Source organism: Cuculus canorus, chromosome Z (assembly GCF_017976375.1).
Source record: "Cuculus canorus isolate bCucCan1 chromosome Z, bCucCan1.pri, whole genome shotgun sequence".
Taxonomy (NCBI): Eukaryota; Metazoa; Chordata; class Aves; order Cuculiformes; family Cuculidae; genus Cuculus; species Cuculus canorus.
In genome coordinates, this window is record NC_071441.1 from 22,972,826 (window position 1) to 22,985,100 (window position 12,275).

Here is a 12,275-nt window from a genome sequence, read left to right on the forward strand (position 1 = left end):
AGCTTCAAGAGGGGAAAGATGCAGCTATGATTTGTACATACTAGTTCAATTTTAGGATCAGAAATAAATACCAGAATATCAAACAGAACAGACAATGAGTGCAAGATAAGTCATCAAAGGGAGTGAATAGATGGGAAGAGTGGGCAGTTTTTCTGAGGTACAGTAATGCAGTAATTTAGAGGGGAGTTCTCAGTAAAGCAGAGTCAGCGGTGCACTTTCCACCTCACCGACGCTGAGAGGTGAGATGTAATCAGAGGGGGTGAAATTCACACTCACTGTTATTACAACAACAGAAGATTTATGTAGAGGAAAGACTGATAAAATCAGGAATAATTTCAGGAGCCAGAGAAGACATCTGGTTCATAAAGAGTACATAATGTATGTAAACAATACATGATTTTCTACAGATTCCCTTTCTAGTGCATTAAAGTAAGAAAGAAACTATTAGAAAAAAAAGATTAATTCTGGAGGTAAATTAGGGAAAAGGTGAGTTAAAACGTGGGAGCCCAAGTTCCTGAAAGCATCTTCGTGAGGAGTTCATTCTTATTACTTTGCTACCATAGAGAATATTGGAAACTGGCCCATCCCAAGGAAATTACTTCACAGCATGAGGGCTTTTCTGCATTCTGTATTGGGCAAATTTTTATGAAGGTGTTGGACAGTGAAAAGAAGAAGCACGTTACATTTCCTTGAGAGGAATCAATGTTTTCGAATAATATAGTAGTTCACTATGTTTGTAGTGACATGAGCTTAGGACAGGAGTAGACCTCTAGATATGGGTGTGGCTGACCTAAACCAAGAAAGTACATATTCAGTACATGTAAAATTTTTCAACAAGCAATATCACAGATGGATTGCATTTATGCCCATTTGGAGACACATGGGAATAGAAAGATGAGCACTGGTTTGTGCAAATTCAAACAGTGCATACAGAGAGGTAGAAGACTTTTGTCTCCAATCACACATTTTCTAACTCCCAGATTCTTTTATACCCAGGGAGTTTACTCAAGTCTCAGGAATCTCTGTGCTTTACTGAACCCTAACCTTTGCATCCGTAAAACAGCAAGATGGAAAAAATCAGCAGGCAAGGTATGTGGATTGTATGGACAATATTTAAATATACAAATGCACCATTTTTGATCTCTAGAGGAAAGCTTTTGCAGCTTTTGCTAGAAGTTGCTTTTCATGGTAGAAACAAGATTGTAAATTCTAGCATCCTCTGCCTCACTTTCTGAGGTCTGATTTAGAACCACACAGATTATCCAAGAAAAGAGCTAGCACAGCTGCTGTTCTACTGGTGCATCACAAGAACCAATGAAAATAATCCAAGAATAGTCATGACAGGATGAATTCAACCAAGGTGTACCTCCATGAGGGTACAAAGGAAGTGCAATAATGAAAGCAGTCCTCATGGGAATGCTGTAGTCATAGAACAAGCCAAACTGGTCTGTATACCTTCTCATTTTAATCTTCTCTGTGTTTCAGACAAAATAGAAAAAAATATTTTTTTCTGTCTTTTCACTTGTTTTAATGCAGGATTTGCTGTTCCTGCCACACCTGAATGTACTGAGTGGTTGAAGCAGCGCGCTAATCATCACAAGAAGTTATCAAAGGCTTCCCTTCATCTCCCAGATAGACATTCACTAGCAGTAAAATCCCCTGACCAACCTTGGGATTCCAGAGTCTTTCAGAACACAATTTTATACAACTTCCATTGGACTTTCCACAGTGATGTGCATCCTCATGGGCACTACAGTCTCAAAATTTGTCCATTATCTTCAAATGCATTCCTCAAATGCAGGTCCTGGAAAATTCATTATTCAGCACATAAAAAGTAATAAAATGCTTCCACTTCAGCTAAGTTTCAGTCTGAGCTGTGCAGAAGAACTGCAGGGAGCTGATTCATCTCCTTAGCAGGACATGTTTACTCTGTGAAAAGAAGCCTTAGTGAAAGTGATCTTAGCAAGGTGGGTTTTCTCCCTCATTTCTTTCTAAGACTTCAGGAGGAACTAACATTTTGCTTTCTGTTTTCATCTTTTCCATTTCACTCCCCTCATGCTGCACATCAGGAAGAAGGTGAGGAAATGGCTGGGCTACTTGGCAAACCACTGCCTCCAAAACAATGCTTTCTAAAAACCAGCAATCAAGTTTTCCTGGCAGAAAATTAGAAATGTGAAATGCACTTTCCTTGGACAAACTATCTTCATTATTTCTATTCCTTGCTTGACTCTGTTCTCACTTATTTTACCTAGTTCACTGGTGTTACAACATCTTAATTGCTCCAAAAATTACAGTAGGGATTAGATCTTAAAGTTTGTTTTCTACACCGCCACAGTTAACAATGAATAACCCTGTTATGATTGGTACGACATTTCCTCCCAACAGTACTCAACTTCAACTCACAGATAAAGTCCCCCACAGCAGAGCAACCACTACCTATAGGACACGCCAAGAAAAGGCAATAGCTGCAACCTGGGGCTAGAGGCTAGGGTGATTTTGCACACACTATCAGAACAGACTCTTCTCAACTTGTTGTAACTGCTGCATCCTGCAAAGATCTCAGTCAACAGGGAATTCACATGGCCATTGTAGCAGTTAAGTAGGGTCTTCCTGCAGAAGTTCTCATGCACACACGTCACTGATGCCCAGGAGGAACTGCAAATCCTGGAAGTTTTTTAATATCTTGAAGCCCAAGTGACTGAAAAAGTAAATAAACAATTAGTGAAAATGACAGTTAAAAGAAAAGACAAAGCTTAATTTCATATTGCATTTGCTTAAGGTCCTTTGTCTTCTGCAAATCCATACTGATAAAGCAGTGTAGCAAATGCAAGACAAGCAGAGAGCAAATTGAAGGACTATGTTCTACAGGTTATACAAACATTTACCTTTTTTGTGCCAAAACATGAATTTGTAAACAATTTGATTCTTCATAATTTTACTGAAAAGGACAGTCTGTTGCCTTTAACAAGTTTTATTTCTAACATTTCCAAGCGCACAGACCATAAAAGGTTGTCACATTAGGACTATGAAGCGTTGCAGGTAATAAAAAAATCACAAATGACAATTTCGTAGGGAACTTCAGGAAAGGCACGAAGCAGAATGGGTTTTGGTGAACTTTGCATTTTCTGCACACAGGCTGAACCACATGTCAAACATCAACTGCACTTTTAACCTGGCCACCTGTTCTGAAAAAACATGTGTGACAAAATGCAGCAAGTTCACACAGACTTGGTGTAGATTACAGTGTTTTTCAACTGTCTGACATTACATACTGCAAACCAGAAGTCCACAAGGAGGCAAAGAGAGTCTCTACTGCACTGTTGCTTCCAATTTTGGTCTTCAGTGCCCATGGAGCCCGGAGTCCATCAGATTGCAAAGGACACCCATGTCTTTCTCTCAAAGTCTCTTGTGTTTGGTAAACATGCTCATTTAACTAGGGTGGGAGGTAAAGGAAGGATATCCTGACCTATGAGTGCAGTGCAAATTGTTTCAATTTGTTCCGCCCACAGGCACAGGCTTGGAAGGTGGAGGAAACCTGCTATTGATGTTAGCTGTAAAAGTCAACCCAAAGCCTGTGCAACATGGCACAGGAGGCCCAGCTGAGGCAGCTCCTTGTGAAATACTGGTTCTCTTGGCCACTAGAGGAGATCATGACCTTTATTCCTCTCCTTTTCATTGGTACTGCATATCCATGAAAGTTCCCTCAGTGGGACTTTGCATTTTCCTTAAATTTTTACCCATGTTAAGCTTTCAAACTTTCTGTTTTGCAGTTAAAATGAAACAGGGAATCAAGGAATCCTTTTCCTCCTGAGATGTTTTTGACAACATGTTGTCCCTTTGGGAATTTTTAAAAGCCCTTTTTCTGATGAGGCACTTATTAATCACCTGCTTTTTAAAGGTGCATGGTATGTATGCTGCTAGAGATCACAAGTGTCCAAGCTGTGTAAGCATGCAAAGACGTCTGATGTGGAGTCAGACTAGCCATGTACCTATTTTGGGTAGCGGATGGAGAAAAATTCATCCTCTCAGTAGCAAAGACAAGAAGAAACTCCAACACTAATCAAAAGTAATTTTCCAAGGGGATTTTATTTTCTCCCCCCTTTTTTAGACTTTTAAGTTTCCTCACGCAGCTTTAATGTGAGCGGAGGCAGACATAAACCTTGGAGCCTGGAGCCTGATACACCCTTATAGCAGGGTATATGGGACTCAGCGCTGCTGCAGCCTGGATGGGCTGATGCCTCCTGCAGCAACAGCGCTGTGTTAGGAGAGGCCAAGGCTGCAGCCTCTGCGCCATGCACCTCTCAGTGATGTGCAGACCGGTACAGGCATACGTGGTGATGGTGGCTGAGCTTCATAGCCCTCTGTGCTGCCAGTCAGCAGGTGCTTTCCTCAGCTGTCTCAGAGGGACCCTGGGCCAGGCTTAAGGTTGTGTCACTGAGGAGTTGAGAGGGAAAGAAACCAAGTGCATTTGGTTGGACATCAATAGGCAGGTAAGTGTACTTCACCTAAACCCTCAGGCAAATATTTTAAGCCATGTTTAGTCTCTCTCCCTCCCACCATCCCCACCAGCTCCTTCTACGCCATAAATCATACTGTATTTCCCAAGACACTTACAACCTGGCTTCCCAAGTGACACGGTTCTCAGCATGAGCTCCACAATAGTTGTGCCTCCATACCAGCATCTTTCTCTGCACTCAGCTCAGTACATGCACCTCAGTCTGCTTCCACCTTTCCCTGAATTTAATCCCAAACATTTTTTTGTAACTCTCTGGCTTTAATGGCCTTTTTCTTCATGCCTTAAATATCTGCTTAATTTTGCCTGACAATCTGACTGCATTCGCCAGGTCAGGGTGAGAAGGATCCCCTTCTTCTTTCTTCTTTCTTCTCTGCTTCAAGGAATCACTCTGAAATGGCACAGTCTCCCTTCTGGCTTGGTGTCCCAGATGCTTGCAGACGTGACAAGTTGTAATATGCACTTTGCTCTCCACATTTCCTCCAGATGGTGAGTTATGAAACTTGAAGTTTGTCTTCTTAGAAGGACAGTCAGAGGCAGACCTGGAGGACCTCCATTTCAAACCCCATCTCTAGTGCTGTGCTTTGATCCCCTCTTACTGATTAGGAGATGCACGGTTTCCTTCCAGTTCTACACTTGACTTGCCTGTTTTTTCCTTACCAAAACAGGGTCTTAGTCTCCCATTTCAGCCCCCATGGGGCTAAGATGCCTATGCCTACTCAGAAAGGCTATGAGCTCCTACCATTTTACTTTGCTTTGGTGGGAGCTAGTTTTCCCTCAGGAAATATGGCTGCCACATCACTAACTGGGGGCATAAATGAAAAAATGAGGAGATGGGTGCATGCAGAGAGCAGGTGGGAAAAAAGAGGAGGACACGACAGGGCCTGAGTATGGAGAGGAAATCTCACCTTAGACCTAGTGGGATAATAAGATTAAGAGAAACACAAGTTCAGACAGGCTTGACAAGTTATATAGAGAACAAGTAGGGATAGCAGAAATAAGGAGATAGGAAACATAGTATTGTATTGTGAAAATGATCACACCAAGTGATTACGTTAACCAGTTTGCAGGTGGGAGGATGAAGAAATAACAATGCAGGGCAGAAAGTGCAAAGGAGAGTAAAGACCTGATCCAAGGACAAGGAGATTGATAGAGTTCTCCCACAGAAAGCCGATATGCTTTCCTCAGTCAGACCCCTGCAGGATCGGGCCCTCCAGCTCAAAAGGTAGATGTCAGATTTCAAACAACATTTACTATTGTTTGAGGACCTCATGGTCAGCAGTGCAAATAAACAGAGGCACAGAATTATGAAACAACCTGCCCCTAGATGAGTAGCTTGTCATCATGACCACTCAGAAGAACAAATTCCAGTTCAGACCACAGCACCTTACAATCCAACTGGTTTCAGTTTTCCCTCCAATAACACACTTCATTCTTGCCAGTGACCAAGCAATCTTTCTCCCTTACAGGCCCAGAAATATTCCCGCAGAGGACTTGCTGTGGAATAGAAGGATTTTGTCCTTTGTGTATATTCTGTAAGGTTAAAAGTAAGCCTAACAGATCTAACTTCAGTTCCAACAGAACTGTCTTCCAAACTTCTGAGGTTCTCTTTTCAAATCTTATATTGAAATTTCTCTGTTGCTCCTTATATGTTCTCTGGTTTTTTTTCACTCTCTCTTCCTATTGTGTGAAATCTACAGAGTAAGCATCTGTGCAAAATAATGTACAAATTAAGTGCATTATGTCCTATACTGTAAATATGATAACAAATACTTCTAGAGATTCTGGTAAGGGTCAGGCCAACCTTCCACAGCCTGTTACGCTTCAAACTCTTTTCTTAATGTCCTTGTGCATCAGACGTCCATTTTGTTTACTTCCAAATGCCTTCTGAGACATCAGTTCTTTACAAAGCCCTCCAGTGCTTAGTAGAAATGGCACTGGTCCATGAGCGAAAAGAAAACCCAAGGCAGATCCCGCTCTCTGTACCATTCAGCTATTTATTCTGGATCACTGCTTGAAATTAGGTTAGAGAGTTGCTGAAAGATGGAAGCCCTTTTACTTGTATGCTGGAGGGATCTCTTTGAGTTTCTCCAAGGTCACCTTTGTTTCTGAGGTATGAAGAATTGCAAATGTTCTCCCCATGCTTAATAATGGTACTAAAACAAACAGCAGCACTGGAGGATATTTATCATGCAGGAAAAAAAATGGCAGTGCTTTTTCTTATGTTAACTAACGATTGTTCTATGGTATGAACAAATCCGGCCTGTGTTTCAGGGATGGAGTTGATGTGAGGTGTTTCAAAAAAAGGGACGTTTTCCCTGTTGTTTAGTCAACAATCTCAAAGAGCTCTACACACAGAAAGTATTACAAATAGTCCATTACAGCAACTATTGCCTTTTCACAGATCAGCCTAGAAAAGAGAATGATCGAATTAGGAGCAATAGTGGTTCCTTTTTGCAAATGAAAGGAAGCAAATATTATTTGGATGAGGTCCAAGGAAAGCTTTCCCAGCACACGCTATTTTATTTGAGGTATAAAAGCCTGCAGGAGGAAAAAAAAAAAATAAAAAAAATTCCAGCCAGCTACAGCTTGTGAAGTTTGCCACCTACTGAGGAAATCACAGAACAGCAACGCCAAAATAGGGGGGAAAATTTGTGCTGGAGCTCTTATGTAGTATAGACATATTCATTCTTGGAAACTATGTCCAGAAAGGCTTCTGGACGCCTCTAGATAGCTGACAATGGATCAATTAAACAACAGAAATACTTCTCCTCCTCCTCTTTTATAAGCAAAGCCTTAGAGATGGGGTTTTATCCCTAATCAGTCCTAGAGTTTGTCTTACAAACCTAGAAATCACTGGAAAGAAGAACACTCCCAGCTTCTGCAGGGAACACAAAATTTCCTAGAGATCCAAGGTGTTCAGATGTCCTAAGTCACAAATTGCTAGTAATAAAAAGTCATACTGTAGCTATTCTAAAATTGTTAATAATTTTTATTCACCTCCAAGGCTTATAAGGAGTATTGTTTTAAGAAACTAAGAGTCTGCCTTTGTAACAGAAAGCATATGAGAAATGCTGCCTGTTAAAGTTTAGAAATACCTGTTATGGTTTAGAAGACTTTTCAGTGCATGCTCTTGTGTGAAATGTCTGGCATACGCACATCCTCAGAGCAAGATGTAGAAGTCATGGACCTACCCAAGTCATGGAGACATTACTGACCATGAGGTGGTTGCTTTCACTTCAAATTCGCAGAGGTAAATGTTTATAAAACCAAAAATGCTATTGAAACCTTTAATGGAGAAAGGGAAAAAAAAATCAGAATGTAAAAACTTCAGCCCAACCAAAACCTAATTGGGTGTTTCTTTGCACGTGGCCATCAGGTTTTAAGTAAAGCTTCATCAAAATAATCTGCAGATGTGATTGCTACCTGGCAGCAGAGCTCACCTCTCTCCCTTTGGAACAAGAATCATCAGCTCTGGCCACTCCCAGGTGGACTCCCATTTGAATTTGGGAAGCCTAAGGATCATCAGAGCTACCAGCACCACCTTGCACCAAAAGCAATTGCACTACATCTGTAGCAGATGAGTACTCTGCCCAAGAATACAGCAGTGACCATGTGGTCATCCGGTGGGAGGGATGCTCAGGCTCCAGAGCCAGTCGTACTCTCCTGAAATAACTCTTTCTGTGTAAGTGCCTGTGCTACAACTACAGCGTAAGCACTAACAGGAAAGAAGAAGTGTACTCCAAGCAGCCAGAAATTAATAATTCTAAGGGTGACATTATTACATGAAATTATGCCTAAGTGGAATAGTATTCATTTATTTAAACAGATGTTTAAATAGCAAATATACTTAAACATATATACACATATTTATGTGTGTGTGTGTATCTGCAAGGATGTATATATATACACACTACAGCAACTGATACCATATAAATACATGTTAATATAGATTTGTATATGAAATACACATACAACAAATATGCCGAACAATTACTCAAATCCTGCTGACTGGGTTATGTAGTTCAAAAACCTAATATCTGTCGGAAATGGTTCTGCAGACTATCACCCACACAGATATATGCACAAACAGATATATTGCATCTTACACAGACAGAAAATATGAGTTTGACTGGTACAACCTAAAAAACAACTAAAAACCAAAACCTTGGCAAAAAAATCATTACTAATATTGCAAGGTACCAGAAAATGGCTTGTGCTACACTAGCTAAATTACTGCACACACAGTGTAATTTTGGCTCCACATAATTCACTACTCATCAAACTGGTGTCCATAACTGTAAACTGTTGTGTCAGCACCTTCGGAGCCCGCATCGGTGCTCACTGAGGCTGTGCAGAGCCAGCAGGGTCAGCAGTGCAAGGCGCCAGGCAGCTCTGACAAATGCAAGGTGAGTGTGCTCCACTACCCAAAGTAGTAATGGAAACAGGAAATCACTGCTTTTCCTGTATGCAGGCTGAGAGAGTGGCTGCCTGGGTGAGTATCTTCCCTTTTCAGGAGGTAGAGTGTATCCTCTGCTGAGATACCCCTGGTCAGTCAAATAGTAATGCTACAGCAAAGCTGATATGCTCACTCTACACTGTGATTAAGAGAGCAGTGGCTTCTAGAAAACTTGTCCTGTGAAAACCCTATCATATTGGTCTCTAATCTAATTGGGTTGACTTTTAAAAATATCATAATCTCTACAAGATAACAAAATAGATTTGTGCACTCTATATATCTTTGGCTTTCTTCCTGGTGGGCTAAATTAAGTTGAGGGAAAACATTTTGTTTCTAAAGTGCATTAACAAACTTTATTTACAATTGAAAGTAATTTGCCTCAGAACATCCCATCAAATCAGCTGCATGCCCATTTGGTCCTCGTGCTTTACTATCTAATATTTCTTGCAGGTCTTTTTTATTTCTTTCATATCACACAATTCTGTTATCTCTCTTGGCTCTTGTGCAAGGTAGCAAGCAAAGCAAGGTGCTGGCAGTCAGAAGTAGCCTCTTTGGGTTCTGCTGTGCTCCCCTCTGCAGCCGTGACACACACAGCTATTTTCGCAGTAGCCCCTGGTTCACATTCCTTTCTCAGCTGGACACCTGCCTGGAATTCTGTGGTAGGAAAAGGACAGATTTTCAATGTTTTGTAATGCTTGCTCTCTCTCCTGTGAATGGAGCAGGACATCAATGTATCAGGACCGTAAGCCCAGTCCTGGCATCTGGCTCGGAGTCTACATATCCACCTCAGTTCTGCTACTGCTCTGCTCTAGAATGGGCACAGAACCCAAGTACAAACTGCATGAGAGCCGAATAAGCAATGCATGAGACAGTCTGAGAAGTCTGGAAACAATTCACCTCCACCTGTCTCCATCATTCCCTCTGAGGTAGTTTCAGATACATCATTACTCTTGACCACAAACCTCCAAAGAAATTTCTGCAGCCCTTTATGGCAGCTATATGCCTTGGGTCTGCCAGATACCATGTCTACAGGGCTACAGAACTTCATGTCAAACTGTCCTCTCAGCTGGTATTTTGGCTGTCCCTCTCATTATTTCCTTGTGTGTCTGCATCCAACACAGCCAATAAGCCCATGACCAGTTTACAGCTGTGAACTCATGACACCCATTTTTAAGAAGGTTTTATCTTCATGATACCTGTAGGATTTTCATTATGCCTTTAGACTCAGGGTCTTGTTTTCTGCTTTAGAGACTGCTGTCTCCTCTGTGAATACCATTTCTCTATAATCTGTAGTCATCTGCATTCTGTCCTCCAACTGTTTCTCCGATGACCAGAACATCGTCCTCAATAACGTTGCCCACATTTCTCAGCTTCTGTAAATCTTGTTACGGCTACAGCCATCTCTTTCATATCCTGAAAAACAACTCTCACAGCATCTTGTATTCCCAATTTCAATTAGCTCCTGTAAAGAGCTGATTTTTCTCTGCAATTTTAAAGTTCTTCTTTGTTGTTTGTTTTGATAAGGGTGAGGGAAATCCCCTGGAAGCCATTGCTCTCCCTGAGGAGCAGTGTCTTTCCGTTCTGGGAAGTGCTGATTTGGCCATTGAGGTTATTTGCTTGGCATGAGATAAAGATAGTAGAGGGGATGAGCTTAGAAGAGGGAAAGAAAAAGGAAATGTGAAAGGTTGCAGATCACGTAATTGGTGTTATTCCAGGAACCCTGCCCAAGAGCTGCTGTCCAGTCACTGCAATTTAGGACAGTACAATAAGGTTGTAGTTTCTGTTTTACTCATGTTGAATTTGCCTTTGCCATGGTCAGGAAGACCAAGACATTTTCCCTGGCATTAGTGAGAACGATGTCCCTGGGCAGCATCCTCCTGTCCCTGGCAGGGGACCCGCTGTTGGGTCCCACCTGACAGCACCCTTCCCAGCATCCTGCAACAGGAGCATTACTAGTAGCTCTTCCAGGAGCTTATTCAGATTTTGTCCTAAAACTATCCTAAAGTCCCTCTGGATCAAAATGCTTCCTTCTTTTTAGAAATACATTGTTACTGTGTTTTTTTCTCTCTGTCCAATAACAATACACCACTTTTATAAAACTTAAATTATTTAATTGCTTTCTTGGGGCTGCCTTCCCTTGCAAGGCCTAACTGTTGGTAAAGATGCAACTATCCACACCCCTATAGTAGACAAACCAATCTCCACCATCCGTGATTTCTTCCTTGTGACTGGTTGGAAAACATCAGTTTCAAGACTAATATCAGCCTCATTCCTAACCAGCCCTATCTGCATCTATCACTGGGAAAGTACCACATCACCCACAAGCCCTACCATGTATGCCCTCTCACATGTTAAAAATAATACTCACTGTGCAGTTCTTTTAAGCTGGAAAATTTAAAGTTATAGCTTTCTATACTTCTTCTGCCCTGTTTAATTTCCCTGTTCAGTAAGTGTAGGGTGGCATCCATACCATTTATATGAAGAATGCCTGCAGCATGTTAAGATGTCTGAAAATGTATGGAAAAGGCTCAAGACCCCATATTTGCACACACAGTGAGTGTGCTTATTAATTTTGCACTAACAAGAGTAAACAATCTAATCACAACTAGCTCAACCTGCATATATTTATATGTGCTTTAAACAAACCATTTGATGTAAAATAGAGAAAATATAAATATTAAAGAACAAAGGAGGTGTAGGGAAAAGTATGAAAAAGTTAAACTCTGAAATCCTAAGACCTTAGTTGACAAACAGGTACATTCTTAAACAAGACAGAAATTAAACATTGGCCAATGCAGTTTGAAATCCATTGAAAACACTAAAATCCAAATTTGAGGTGATGTGAAAAGCTGGACTGTAAGTCTCACTATATTGAAGAGTGGACCAGTGAGATTGTTAACAGGAAATTATTTTTATAGTAATGCTAGGTATCAGTACAGGCCCAAAATTGTAAGTGAAATATCTTAAGTGCTTAAAGGACAAACACTTCCCTGAGCGAGTCTGTTACAGATTGAAGCTAAAGTGCCCTGAAAATTGCAGTTCAAGAGCTTTTCTTAGATTAAAATCTTATTAATGTCCACAAGAATATTAGAAACAAAGGAGCATTAGAAAGGAGGGAAGGAGGAGGGAGGGATTTATTTTTTTCCTAACTCAAAAGAACAATTCTTAATTAAAGCTGCATTTTATGTCACCTTTTTTTAAATCTGAAGATTCATGGATATGCTGCTCATACTCCTAGCAGATCATTCTACCATTTTAAATTGCTGTGATGGGACAAAGCCTCGAATAAGCCAAGTGCACGCC